Source organism: Talpa occidentalis, unplaced genomic scaffold (assembly GCF_014898055.3).
Source record: "Talpa occidentalis isolate TD23 unplaced genomic scaffold, MPIMG_talOcc4v2.1 talOcc4.17, whole genome shotgun sequence".
In the NCBI taxonomy this organism is placed as follows: domain Eukaryota; kingdom Metazoa; phylum Chordata; class Mammalia; order Eulipotyphla; family Talpidae; genus Talpa; species Talpa occidentalis.
In genome coordinates this window covers 42,473,390-42,488,422 of record NW_023601754.1, presented here as the reverse complement: position 1 = coordinate 42,488,422, position 15,033 = coordinate 42,473,390, and the positions used below count along the sequence as shown (strand labels likewise).

The 15,033-nt window shown below is 45.9% G+C and overlaps 1 protein-coding gene across 2 annotated transcripts in view; it reads left to right on the top strand.

Annotated features, from left to right (window-relative positions):
* LYPD4 (LY6/PLAUR domain containing 4) overlaps positions 1-11,811 on the top strand; it is a 112,331-nt gene extending 100,520 nt beyond the window's left edge. For both annotated transcript variants that reach the window (XM_054697209.1, XM_054697208.1), the window contains 3 exons: positions 6,182-6,310; positions 7,576-7,705; positions 11,611-11,811. The gene's annotated coding sequence lies outside the window, so the exon portion shown is untranslated. The remainder of the gene's footprint in view (positions 1-6,181; positions 6,311-7,575; positions 7,706-11,610) is intronic.
* The last annotated feature ends 3,222 nt before the right edge of the window (positions 11,812-15,033 follow it).

Below are 15,033 nucleotides of genomic sequence, written 5' to 3'. Positions count from 1 at the left end.
GACCTATTTTGCAGAATTAGAGATACTCTAATGCTATCTCAAGGGACACCAAGTAGTCCGAAATGATCTCATCAGAACTTTCTGATCAAAACCCTCCAACAGAGAGCACCAGTCAGCACTATGTGCACTGACAAGACACACAGACCAATGGACCAGAACCGAGACCCTGATGGATCCGGGAGTGTCTGGTCAAATGATTGGAACAAAGGGCCGTAACCACTGTCGGGAACAATCTGTTCTTTCCCAGCTGTGAATTCCCTTCTATACCAGGGACTTTCTAGAGCTATAAGAACCCCATTCCCCCCTTTCTGGCCCTCATTGAATCCTCAGGGTCTTTTAGGATCATGTTCATGAGGAGGGCCCCAAGGCGCCATCCTGACCCTGATCCCTCTCTGCTGAGTGACTTCCCTGGATGTGTCCTTCCCTCGTATGGAGAGTCTGCAGGGTCTGGATCCCAGGAGAGGAGTCTGATTTCTCTAGTTTGTCTCCTTGTGTGTCCTGCACTAAATGCTCAAAGTCCATTGGACATAAGCAGGGGGTGATGGAGGCAGGTCCAGGCCTGCCCATCCCTGTGTGTGCGGTAGATTTACCACCCGCACCCCGAGGGCAGGGAGGGACCACTCACCTAGGATGAAGAGATAGGTGGATACAGTAACCTTTTCATAATTTACACTTATGGACTCCACGGTGTATAATCCTGTGTCTGCGATGGTGAGGTTCTTGATCTTCAGAACTCCCTTCGGGAATGTTGTATAGCGCAGTTTGTATGCTGGCCCAGGGAGGGTTTGTCCAGACTTTTCTACGTGTGTTGCAATTGTATTATTCACATTTTTATTGTTGCCTTTGAACCAGATGAAGCGCTGCACATCCTTGGGAATGCTTTTAAGCTTGTAAGTTGCATAAGGAGTGATGACATCGTTGTTCTTCTTCAATTCCAACGTGAACTCGCCATTGGTGGGCGGGACCCAGAAGATGCAGAGTGAGACTAGAAGGGAGAGAGAGAAATCAGTATTTGCACTGATATATTGGAATAGAAAGGTTCACACTGAAATTCTCAGATGTGGGGTGTGTGTGTGTGTGTCCTTTATTTTAATGATTAACATAACAAACAGTGTTTTTTGGGGTGTCCCAACTATTTGTTACTCTATTAAATACTTTGACCCAGTTATTGCTAGGTTCACCCCTTCTCTGCCTTCAGACTCCTGTTCACCCTCAGGGCATCCTTGGTAGCTGCCTCCCTGACCCCCTGCTCTGAAAACCCTCTGTCTTCACTGTGTGACCTTTCCTTGCTCTGTTCCCTTCAGGACACTTGTCAGCACCTGACAGCACATTCTAGATCTTGGTTGCCTGTCTTCTTTCCCCAGAATGTGATTGCTCCAAGTGAAGGGATTTGTTGGACCTGTTGTTCCCCCAGTGGAACCCCCAGGACCCTTTCTTGTCTGGTAATTAGCTATCAAGTTCTGAGGGTGTTGAGTAGCCAGAATTTCGTTCCCCTGGTACTTCTTTTCTGGAGTGTGTTCCTGAATCAATTGTTGATTTCAGATTTTGACATGTTCCCTCAGTGGCGAATCACATGGACCTTGTGCCTTATTCTAGACTTTCTGCCTCTCCCCTCCACACATCATGTAGCTGAGCCCCTGGTCATGATCCTAACTCATATCCCCTCCAGTCAGACTAAATGTTACTCTTCTGTCCCTGCTCAAGAACTCTTGTGCTCCTGTCCTCTTTCCTCCCAGGGGACGGCCTGGCCAGCTAGAGTCCGTGTGTTCATCTCCCACCCACCTTGGGTGCTTGTCTCTCTCACCTGCCAGCAGGAGCCCCTGCCAGGGGACTTGCCGTCTGTGTCCATGGGCTGAGGAGGCCTCCATGGCGTCTGCCACCTGCTCTGTGGTCCCTGTGAGAGAAGAGCTGTGGTTCCAGAAAGGCTCACGGGCACGGCTGCTCCTGAGTGTCAGCGCTGTGGTGCTTTCTCCACTTGGGCACAGGCCTTTTGAGGATCCTGTAGTCCAGGGGTGGGGCCTCTGCTCAGGACACTCCCTCTGCCCTGCCCTCAACGTGCCTCCCTTGTTCACTTTTGCTCCACTTAAGTCTGCATGGAGACTAGAACTGCTGAGGTGCCCGCCCTCCATGCTGTGAGCCCTGACACACATACACACACACACACACACACACACACACTCTCACACACTTATGAAACTGCTGGTATCAAGGGTAGCTTTAGCAAGCTTGACTTAAACCTGGTTAAAAGTAAACATTAAATAACCAGCAATATTTCAAAAGAAATTAATAAAAAAATTAGTATCATAATTAGTCCATTCAGTATCTGGTGGTAAATTCTTGATATCTGTTCTCATTTCTTGAGATCCGTTTTTCCATGAGTTCTGGAACTACGTCTTTAGTTCAGTTTATGATAAAACTCCATTTGTCGAATTCTGTTAAATGCCCCAAATTATTAAGACTGTAGGTGAAGGACTGATGAAATTTATTTGCAATACGATTTGACCAGGAGTTTAGGCTAGTTCTGTGATAATAATATTTAATATAGGAATTAGAATTGGAGTAATGATATTATAGCAGTGAAATTTAGGATTCTAAAGTCTTAAAATTTACAGCAAAAGCATTAACTATGTGTTCATTGAAATATAAATGAAGGTCTTCCTATTTCCTTAGTTGAACACATGAGCCCTAAAGAGTTTCTGTTTCACATATCGTATACATAATAACATACGAGGAATTCAACATTAAGATGATCTTGAACACCATTTGAATCACAGTTTTTCAACCTCTTCAATTACAGAAAGTGAACTATCTTTCTCTTTTTAACAAAACCCCTACCCAAGAATACATAGTATTTTTTTAATCCAGAAATATTTTTAATTTTTCTTGTACAGACAGTTGAATTGTTTACTATTTTTAGTAGTTTTCATTACATTTATTAATGGACATTCTTAATTTTTAATAACCTTAAATCACAGTAAGACTGCGTGGTGACAAGGATTCAACACCATCCTGTCCTCTTGGGGCCTGTTTTGCCTCTTGTTACCCACAAAAGCTTCCTGAGCCTGAGTCTGTCATTACTGTCAGGTGTATTTCATGTTGACAAATTTTGAAACTAGAGATAAATGGTTTATACACAAGAGATAACGTGAACTTAATTCACAACCCATATAGAAAAGGTGACATGTCTGGTCTGTATATAGCCTGCCCTGATTATGTAAACACATGCCCATTTCAACCTAATTACAAGTATTATCAAGTATTATCCCATTTTCTTTTTTTAAAGGTTATTTATTTTTATTAGATTTATTTATACATTTAAGCACTGGGGTACAAGCCAGAGTTGTGGGGGGGGTGGTAAAAGGACTCACCAGAGACAGCGTGGGGAACTGCACAGGCGGATTGACTGAAATACACTGAGGGGAGCAGCGGGTGAGTCAGGAGAGGTCCTCTGCACCATGTGGGTAGCTCCCTGGCCGGGGATCGAACTTGTGCTGCAGTGGCTGCAGATAGCTTCATAGATTGCGTACCAATCCCCTGTGCCACCAGGGAGGGCCCTATCCCATTTTCTTAACTGCAAAAAGCTGGAGTTAATGCAGGCAAACATCTGAAGCACTGAAATTTTAGGAATTAATATTATTAAGTGATAACATGCAAAGACAATCCTCAGTGTTGGCAGCACCCCCTGGGGGTGAACATGGCGTGGATGTACATAATGTGCTCAGGGAGTCCAGATGTGAGCAGACTTGTGTGCCCTGAGATCTGTGCTTCTCATTGTTATAGACAAGGGGCGGAGAAGTGTGACACCTCAGGGGTCACTAGGAGCACCTGGATCCTGTGACAGGCAACCCACGAGACCCCAGACCTGTCCTGGGCAAGCAAGGGAGAGCCCCTCGGGAGCATTTGTGCCCCAAGATGGGACTGTGTCCAGGTCACCAGGGAGAAGGGCCACCCACCTGGCCACTATCCCATAGCAGCTGCCATGAGGGAAACTAAAGAATGTTTTGATATTTTTCCTTTCTCCTAAGAACGTCTCCCAGAGACTGGCATTTCAAAAAAGTCGGCAGAGACTGGCATTTCAAAGTCGGATGGTCGAAATGAGAGAATATTTGAGATGTAGGAGCTATAAAGGAATGTTCCTGTCCTCTACTTGCATTACAGAATTTTAAAAAATGAAAACTATTTCTTTTCCCCCTGGGAACATAGATTAGGGGAGAAAACCAGAATTTTGTCAGGAACAGAATGTCCCTTTTCATCTTGCCATCCAGTTATTTTTGAAAATCCTTTGATATAGTTGTCAAGTTTTGCCAGGTTGAGCAGGAACGCTTCACATTAGTATCAGCAATTCAAAGGACCAGGGGTGTTTTATTAGGGGATGCATATTTTCTCCTTTGAAAATCAAGAACAAGTCCTACAAAGAGTCAAAGAATAATGGGAGAAAATACCCCTGAGGGGGGCCATACAGCCTGCATCCACCTGCCCAGTTAGTCATGGGTGTAAATCACAAGATTTACAAAGAATGTTGCATTTGGGGTGGTGATATGGACCAGAGGGAGTTATGCTAAGGGAAATACGTCAGAACAAACAAGGCAAATATCACAAAATGCGCATGGTTGAGGAAATAGAAATCAAATAGCTGGGAAAATGAAGTTTACCTCAGAGCAGATAGGAGGTGACCAGAGGGTCAGAAGTCTGCCAGGGGTGGTGAGAAGGGTAACGGTGTTCCTTGTTGGGTGGTGGATGGAAGTGAGTCTTTTGCTGGTGATGGGGATATGTCCACATAGCTCTCAGTGTATTGCTGCGCACCTCAGATGTATGTATGTTTTGAATCAATTTATGAAGTCATATTGTCATTGGGCCTTGACCTCTGCATCATGTGGGAAGAGCTGTAAGAACGAAGGGGTTGGTAAAAGCCTAAACTTTCATTATGTGATGAATAAGTCTAGAGCATTTATTATGATAAATATGTGTTGTAACTTTGATTTCTTATTCAAAAAGGAAAAGGACCCTCATTTAGTCTACTTTGAATGGAGAATATTTTAAAATCACATAGGCGTTGAACAAGAGACAGAACGAAAGTGGTCATGTGGTAGAGTGTGCATTGCTCCTGGCTTATTGCTGACACCCCAGGAATGGCATCCTCAGTGCATGGACAGCACTTGTTTGTGAATGTCCTGAAATTTTGACTGATGAGTCACCATGTTCTCTGACAATATATATAGTATAAACCAACAGTAATTACAGAAAATCATTGTTTGGATGAATAGACACAGGGTTTCATGGAACTTAATCCACTCCAGAGTTTATTGCATATCTACCAACAATTTATTTATAATGAAGGAGCCATGAGCTTAGTCAGAGGGCCTAGAGTCATTTGACAATGGTGTGGGGAACCTGGGGAGGCCACAAGGAAAGAATGAAGGTGGATCATGCTGCACTCAAGCTGAAATCAAATTCAAAATGGATTAAGGCTGCATGTGGATTATGATGGATTAAGAAACACACATAAGAAAGATAGGGACGTGTGTCATGGCATCAGTGATGAACATGCCTTTGTAGACTGGGCTCTGGAGCAGGGGAAACAGAAGGAGGAGTGAGCATTTAAGATAACCCTAAATTGAAAGATTTTAACAGAAAGCATTCATAGATTCGAAAGTCTTTCTAGTGCTTGGGAGAAAATAATTGCTTAATAAAAACAGGCTAGGGACTAATAAATATGGGATGTAAATAAGACATTCAATTTAACAATAATCTAGTGGATACTTGAAACCTGAACGGGAGCCACTGTGACAGAGGAGTCCCCCCACCACAGTGTCTATTTGCAGAGGCCCCTGGACACACCACAGTGTCCCCACCTGCCCTGCCCCAGGCCTCTGCATCCCCACAGTCACTCTGAGCTGCCTGCTCTGGGGCTACCTCCCGGATCCTTCCCTCTTCTAGCTCTGCTCTGGTGCCTGCCTAGCACTGCCCTGACCCTAGAGACCCTGAGGGTGTGTGTGTGTGTGTGTGTGTGTGTGTGTCTGTCCTGCTCTCAGGTGGAATCTCAGGTGAAGAAATTGAATGTGGTGAAAGGTGGCAGAACCTGCCATCCTAATAAGCCACATCAGCCAGAGGGTTATTTTGAGCGAAAGGCACCTGAGAAACAGCAGAAACTGACTCTCCTCTTCTTTGATCGTAAATCCAGGAGTTGAATTTCTCTGTGACACTTCCCCAGGACCAGAAGAAAATAGTCATCACCATCCAGGCCCGGAAGTGGAATAAGGAAAAAGGATGGAAGCTTTGTGAAAAAAATTTACCAGCTCTAGTTTCCCAGGTGATTTAGTGACATTCTGACACTTGCTCTCCCTGTTCTCCATAGAGTGACCATTTCACTGTGGCTACTTCATGATCTCCATTTTCACAAGAGGCTCCTTTGACATAAATTCACAGCTGTGCTTCTCTTCATTTCATGTTTGCTTCTGGCCCCAGCCCCAAGCTACGATGGGAAATAGAGTTTTCTTCCTTTCCAGTCATTTTCCAATATTTATTTTAAAGGAAGGACACATGGAGAAGGACTGCTGCTGCTAACTTTTTGTGCTTCACTCATTAACTCATGGGATATACCTATATTGTTTTTCTTCTATTTATTTATCTATGTATATATTTTACATCATTCTTCCTTTTTGTATTATGTATGCTTTCTCTTCTCAGCTGTAGTCCTCATAAAATTCCCATCACCAAACCACCTGAGCACCATCATCGTATCCTTTGTGCACTTCCCTCCCCTGTTTTGATCCCTCTTACACCAGTGAGAATAGCACATATTAAAAAAACTGGAAGCAACAAATGTTGGCAAGGATGTGGACAAAATGGAACTCTCCTCCACTGCTGGTGGGAGTGCACACTGGTCCAACCACTATGAAAAGCTGTGTGGAGGTTCTTCAAATGCTCAAAATGGAGCTTCCATAGGACTCATCAATTCCACTGCTAGGGATCTACCCAAAGGACACAAATACATTAATTAAAAATGTGTTTTGAATTATGTTTATTGCAGTACTATTTACAATAGTTAATAAGGAAACAACCCAATTGCCCAAAAACAGATGACTGGATTAGGAAAATGAGGTATATCTCTATTATTTTTATTGACATTGTATTGGTGGACAGCATGTATATGATTCAGAAATTCAGACTTACCCTCTTCAGACGTATGTTACCACCACATACCCAGAACCAAGATGTCACAATCCTCCACCACAGTCAACTGAGCCCCTCCAACGTCTGCTCCCATCCGATGATTGCCTGAATTCTACAAATTTATGTAATTTTTTGGGTTTGGTTTGGCTTTCTTTGTCACTTTGGTATGTCTGTTTTGTTTGCTATGTGTCTCTGTATTCCACACGTGAGTGAATAGTTCCCATATTTGTCATTTATGCCTTATTTCTCACCCATAATGCCTTCCAACCACTAAATACATAACACTGGGGTTTAGGGGTACACAGATCAATAGGTCTGAACAGGAATATTTTAGAGATATGTCCATGTTCTTGGAAAAATTAAGCATAGGAATTAAACCAATGACCCCATCTTCAACTGTAGGACACTCTCAGTGATTTCGGAGAACCCAGGAGTCCTTGTGTCAAGAAGGTGAAGACAATTCATGCAGCATCACGATGAGGGTTGCTGGTACAGGAAGGAGAAGCCTCAGGTGCTGGTCCAGCCATGGAAGGTGAGGCTGTCCCAGGAGATTCAGACTGCAGCCCCGTGAGCATTAGGACCAAGTGCATGTTCTGGGGGATGGTGAGTCCCACATGGAGGGACATCTGGTCCTGCGTGTACATTGCTATGATGGGGAACAGCCCAGGAGGTCCCACCCTGCAGAAGACTCATGTCCCTGATTATAATGTGGTCTTTGGCAGATGCCATGCAGGTGTGTGAGGAGGGCTGGACCTTACCTAGAGCCTCTTCTTTCCCTCTGGGGGTGCAACTTGTTCCTGGGTTTCATCCTGAAACCTGGATTCTCCAAACCTTCCTTCTCCCCTATCTGAGCAGGAGCATCAGCAGGCAGACAGCATTTTGTAAAGTGCATGTCTATCATGTTTTCATGCACATGGAGTACAATCTATTCCCAGGGTCCACTTAGGGTCCAGACACTCCCACATCCCCTGGAGGAGGGATAGAGCTGTGATGCTGACAGCTTCTCATGTGTCCCCACCATTGTCCCATGACCTAGGCCTGTCCTCTGAGGGACAGGGTGTCCCCTCCCCTGTGGAGATGGTACAACTGAGACCAGAGGAGGTGCCTCTGCTGAGCTGTGACATTCACTCACTACCACAATATCATTTGCCTTTTTGTAATTTATTGAATCAGTATAAATCTTGAGGACTTATCATCCTCATAATTGAGTTTACCCAGGTGCTCAGGAAACTGATTTTCAGGTCAGAAAATTTTGATTTAGAATTTAATGAATGATTTGAAGGAAGAGGGGTCACTCTACAACCACTTCAAGTTTGAGGATAGTACTTGTTCCAGACACCGACCCCTTCTCGTACCAGCACTGGTAATTCCCAGCATCCTTCCTCTTGGTGAGCGTCATGCTGAGTACAGCGCGGTCCATGGACAGTGTCGTATTGTTTTGGGACTCCAGTTTGAGGCCATTGTACACCCACTGGATGCTGTAACCTTGTTCACCTGTCAGACATATTATGTCCACACTGGTGTCTTCTCGGACTCTGGATATGCGATCCTCAGCAGAGGCACCTATCAATGGTTCTGTGGAGAAACAGAGCAAGTGACAAACTGAGAGGGACCTGGTCTGGGGTCTCCCTCCTTCTTTAGGGCTCAGCACTCACAGGTCACATGCGTCTGTCTGTTTCCACATGGTGACAGTGACCTCTGCAGCAGGTGGAGTGACCTTGCTGGTAACTAGAGCAGAAGGCACCACACATACCCCATACCTGCCATGCTTCCCAAATTAGTGGGGAAATTTGGAAACCCAGCAAGTCCCCCAGATCTCTTGTTAGTATCAGTACAGGCTGCTCTCCTCACATGTCCAACACCCTCTCAGGGGCAATTAATGGTCCATGGATGTTCACATGACCTTGTCCTAGAGCTACATGGGACTAATGCAACAGGCACTCCTCCCACCCCCATATAGACTCCATGGAGAGGATGGTGCAACATTGTCCCCTAATTGAAAAGCTACGCAGAGTGCCCAGTCAGCTCCACGTGCACCAACAATACACACAGACCAATGGACTAGAACAGAGACCCTGATGGACTGGGAGTATCTGGTCAAATGTTCTCACAAGATGCCATAAACACCTTAACTTGGTGTTGGTAACCTGGATATCACATGCAAAGATATGAAGTAAAATAAGTCAGCATAGATCAATTTTCTACATGTAAGATTCATGAAAAGTAGTGATAGACCAGGCATTTCCCAGAATGGGTGTCATGATTTGTGAATCATTTAACTGATAAGTGACTAATACCCAGAATATAGAGAGACGTCCTGCAATTCATGTGATAGAAGTGCCACACTTTCAAGGCCCTTTCTCCTTTTCTAGCTGTAATTTTCCTCCTATATTTGGGAATTTCTAGAGATGCAAGAACCCCCTCTCCACACTCCATGCTAGACACCAGGCCCACCATGAAAACCAGAGAAATAAGGTGAGGAGGAGAATCCAGGATATGGAATGTGACTGAAGGCCTGACTTGAGCTGGGGTTTGGGCAGAAGTTACTCTCAGGGAGACCAGGAGCTTCCAGAAAGTCAGTTTGGAAATGAGGCTGCAAGGTCATGAGCTGGCAGTTGTGCCCAATTGTTCAGTGGTGGTCAGAGTCCCAGGAAGGGTCTAGAAAGAGTGAGGGACAGTCAGGCCCTGGCTGGCTTGTGAGCTGCCTCCTGTTCTCTGTCTTTGGGCTTCATTGTCTCAGCTCCCACTGCTGAGGGCAGCTGAGGCCCCTGCCGGTCTCTCCTGAATCCTCACCAGAGCAGAGATACAGAGGAGGACTTGTGGACAGTGAGGACAGGAACTTGCTGAAAGTGTGGCCTCAGGGAATAAGAAATTGAGAGGAATATGTGGAAGTAGTTAAAATAAGCCAAGATCAAAGAGTGCTTTATGTAGAAATATGTCTCTAACCATCTAAGTCCTTAGTAAGATCATATTCCAACCATGATTGCTTCAAATCAAAGAAGTGCAAAAGCAGTTTTAAACCAGTGACTCCCTGGGTAGAGAGACAGGTGCTTCTGTTAAAAGGAAAAAGGGTCAGAGGGATAGAGGCTCATCTCTGCTCCATAAGCGAGAAATGGCTCTAATCTGTTGTGTCAGTACATTTAGGGTGGAGTCTGTGTCACTGGCTCTGTGGACGACAGTCAGGAATGGGGAGGAGACCCCACCTGGCCTGTGACGGGCTTTCTTCTCGTCTGTTGTCTTTGGAATCACGGCTAGATTTGATCAAGTCCTGCCAGTGGGCAGCGTTTGAGGGAAAGGACAGTGGCTGGGGGAGGTCAGCGTCTAGAGCACCCACAGGAAGGTGTCCTCACAAGATGCAGCCAGCGAGAGATAAAGGCAGGCAGAGAGGATGGGTGGGGGAAAGCAACCCCGCCCTGGGGAGGTTTCCGGGCCACTGGGGAGAATGGAGCTTTAAGCCCTGGCAGGAAGGAGTCAGGAGTGAAGCGGGTGGGGATGCAATGAGGTTTGGGGCCTGCAGACCCATCCTTGGTCCTCACTCCTGGGAAAGTCATGTAGAGAGTAGATCTAGGGTCTGCTCACCACCCTGTGACCCTGTGTCTGTGTTGGCCTCACAAAGGGAAGATGTGTCAGAGGAGAGCAAGAGAACAAAGGATGTTCCGTTGAAACCACGTGGTCTGTGATGGAGAGAGACAGGGCTCTGCTCCACGGGTGCTGGTGCCTGCCTTTGGCCCAACAGTTTATACCTGGCCCCAGTGTGAGGGGAGTGTCTGAAGACTATGACAGGAAGCTGTGCAGAGCAGAGGCAGCGCTGCCTGAGGGAGGAGAGATGAAGGGCGGGAAAGGGAAGAGCAGAGAGAGAAGACAGGTCCCTGGTGTTGAGCGAGCAGGTTACAAGTGACCCCAAACTCGCAAAGCCCAGAGCTATGGGGCAGCCCCAGAGCAGGGCCAGGACAGCCTGACACTCCCACTGCCCAGCAACCCTGCAGTTACCAGGACAAGTTCTCCCAAGGTGCTGTGTGGCAGGAGGTCAGAGGATGGACATGGTCCCAGCCCTGGGGAGGCAGAATACGGTTGCTAGAGCCTCTCTGGACTCTGCATGCAGGGTCTGTCTCTGAGGGGATGAGAATCCCTCATTCTTCACTCTCCACTCTGTCCTCTCTCCTGTGGATAAGAGCATCTGAGCTTTGTTCCCTGTGGGCCTGGCTATTTGTAGGTGGAATGTGGGGATTGAGAAGAAATTTCATTTGTTTTATTTTTCAGTGGGAGTGACCCCTACACATCAGGACACCTATGAGTGATTTAAATCCGTTACAGGGAGGGGTCACTGGGTCACTGAGATGGAGGCCTGGGCATCCCCAGCACTGACTCTGATTGTTGCTGCAGTACATTTATTCCAGAGTCAACATGGGTGATGTTCTGTTTCTTCTGAACCCCCAGACCTGACTCAGATCTGGAAGCTGGATGCCCTCAGGACAATGACTCTGAACAATGGCTGGTGTCAGGGAGCCCAGAGAAGCCCTAGGGTGAAGGAGGCAGGTCAGTGACTGCAGATGATCTTGGGGTGACTCTGATCTTGTGGTCTCTGTGACTCTGACTCAGTGTCTCTATCTCCTGGAACTCATGACCCTCAGTAACTAGGTAAGTGTTAATTACCTTAGTCTTTCCTGCTGTGTGTGAATTAATTTAAATCATTGATAACTGATTAAGTTTATACACAGGATTGTCCAGTGAATGGCGTCTGTCATCACTTGTCTCCTTCAGAGGTTCCCAGGTGGTCCCTGGTAGACAAGCACCTGTCAGGGTCAGCTTTTCCCTCTGTCCCTGCCTGGCAACTGAACGACCTCTTTTCCCACAACCCTCCTGACTGGTTACTAATGGCCTCAGATGTTGTCCTGTCTCCACACTGAGTGTCAGACAAAGCCCAGGCTCTGTCCTCTTCCCCTGTTGCCTTTGGGGATGACCATGGCTCATGACTTGGTCCTGCCATCACTTGCCCAAGAGGCCAACGCCACAGGGACACAGGCTCCCTGGTCCCTGGGTCTGGGTTCCTGGGATGGGGGTTGGGCAAGGATTGATATGAGTGGAGGTTTTCTGTGGGAATTCCAGGTGTCCCTCATGCAGGCCCTGACTGAATCCTCAGGGTCTTTCTACAGTCAGGGCCATGGGGACGAGCCTAAAAGTCACCCTGACCCTGATCCCCCTCTGCTGAGTGACTCCCCTGGATGTGTCCTTCCCTCTGCATGGAGAGTCTATAGGGCCTGGACCCCAGGAGAGGAGTCTGATGTCCAGTTCATCTGCCTTTGGGTGTCCTGCACTAAATGCTGAAACCCCATTCGGGACATAAGCGGAGGTGCATGGAGGCAGATCCTGGCCTGTCCGTCCCTGTGTGTGCCGTAGAGTCACCACCCGCACCCTGAGGACAGGAGGGACCACTCACCTAGGATGAAGAGATGTGCAGATTGAATAACCTTTGCCCTGTTTAAGCTTATGCTCTTCACAATGTATAATCCTGTGTCTTTCCTGGTGGGCTTCCTGATCTTCAGAACTCCCTTCGGGTTTATTATGTAGCGCAGTTTGTATGCTGGACCATAGATGGTTACTGCTGGATTTTCTACGTGTATTGCAATTATATTATCCACTTTTCTGTCACCTGTGAACCAGATGAAGTGGTGCACATCCTTGGGAATGTTTTTAAATTGGTAAATCGCATAAGGAATGATGGCACCTTTTTGCTTCTTTAATTCCAACGTGAATCCACCATTGGTTGGCAGGACCCAGAAGATGAAAAGTGAGACTAGAAGGGAGAGAGAGAAATCAGTCACTGATATATTGGGATAGAAAGGCTCATATCGAAATTCTCAGATGTGGGGTGTGTGTGTGTGTTCTGTATTTTAATGATTAACATGATGTTTTTCAGTGTGTTCAAACTATTGTTGCTCTTTAAAATGCTTTGACTGAGTTATTGCCAGGCTCACCCCCTCCCTGCCCTCAAAGCCTGCCCACCCCCAAGGAGTACTTGAGAGATGCCTCTCAGACCCCCTGCTCTGAAGAGTCTCTGTGCCCACTGTGTGACTTTTCCCTGCTCTGTGCCCTTCAGGACACTTGTTATCACCTGACAGCACATTCTAGATCTTGGTTGCCTGTCTTTCTCTCCAAGAATGTGATTGCCCTGAGTGCAGGGACTTGTCTCCTCAGTGGTTTCCCAGTGCCCCTTCTTGTCTGGTAATTAGCTATCAAGTTGTGAGGCTGGTGAGCGTAGCCAGTGCTTATTGCCCTGGTACTTCTTTTCTGGAGTGTGGTCCTGAATAAATTGTTGACTTCAGACTTTGAGATGTATCCCTTCCAGTCAGACTGAATGTTAGTCCTCTGTCCTGCTAAAGGACTACTGTGCTTCTGTCCTTTTTCCTCCCAGAGGACACTAGCGTGTCCAACTAGTGTCTATGTGTCCATCCCCCACCCACCTTGGGTACTTGTCCCTCTCACCTGCCAGCAGGAGCCCCTGCCAGGGGACTCGCCGGCTGTGTCCCTGGGCTGAGAGAGCCTCCATGGTGTCGGCCACCTCCTCTGTGTTCCCAGTGAGAGAAGAGCCTGGGCTCCAGAAAGGCTCACGGACACGGCTGCTCCTGAGTGTCAGTGCTGAGGTGCTTCCTCTGTGCCGAGCCTCCTCCGGGGCAAGGAATTTTGAGGGTCCTATTGTCCAGGGGTGGTGTCTCTGCCCCGGGCCCTCCCTCTGCCCTCCCCTCATCCTGACTCCCTTGTTCACTTTTGCCCCACTTCGGTCTGCATGGAGCTAGAACTGCTGAGGTGCCTGCCCCCATGCTGTGAGTCCTAACCTGCATACATGCATACACCCCCCCCCCACTGTTATGAAACTGCTGGTATCAAGGGTAGCTTTAGCAAGCTTGACTTAAATCTGGTTAAAAGTAAACATTAAACAACCAGCAATATTTCAAATGAAATTCATCAAAAATTTAAAATCATAATTAGTCCAGTGTCTGGTAGTGAATTCTTGATATCTGTTCTCATTTCTTGAGATCCATTTTTCCATGAGTTCTGGAACTACTTCTTCAGTTCAGTTCATGATAAAACTCTATTGTCAAGTATTTGTCAAATTCTGTTAAGTGCCCAAAATTGTTAGGTACCATATGTGAAGGACTGATGAAATTTATTTGCAATACAATTTGACCGGGAGTGTTTCTGTGATAATAATGTTTAATACAGGAATTAGAATTAGAGTAATAGTATTACTGCAGTGAAATTTAGGATTGTAGAGTGTTAAAATGTACATCATTGGCATTAACTATGTATTCCCTGAAATATAAATGAAGAAGGTCTTTCTATTTTCATGTTGTTGAACATACATAAACCCTAAAGAATTTCTGTTTTACATATTGTATACATAATAACATATGAGGGATTCAACATTAAGATGATCTTGGACACCATTTGAATCACAATTTTTCAACCTCTTCAATTATACAAAGTGAAGTATCTCTTTTTAACAAAACCCCTACCCAAGAATACATAGTATTTTTATCCAGAAATATTTTTAATTTTTCTTAAACAGAGTGGTAAATTTGTTAACTATTTTTAGTAGTTTTCATTACATTTATTAATGGAAATTCTTAATTTTTAATAACCTTAAATCACAGTAAGACTACGTGGTGACAAGGATTCAACACCATCCTGTCCTCTTGGGGACTGTTGTGTCTCTTGTTACCCACAAAAGCTTCCTGAGCCTGGGTCTGTCATTACTGTCAGGTGTATTTCATGTTGATAGATTTTGAAACGAGAGATAAATGGTTTATACAAGAGATAATGTGAGCTCTATTTATTCACAGCCCATGTATAAAGGTGATG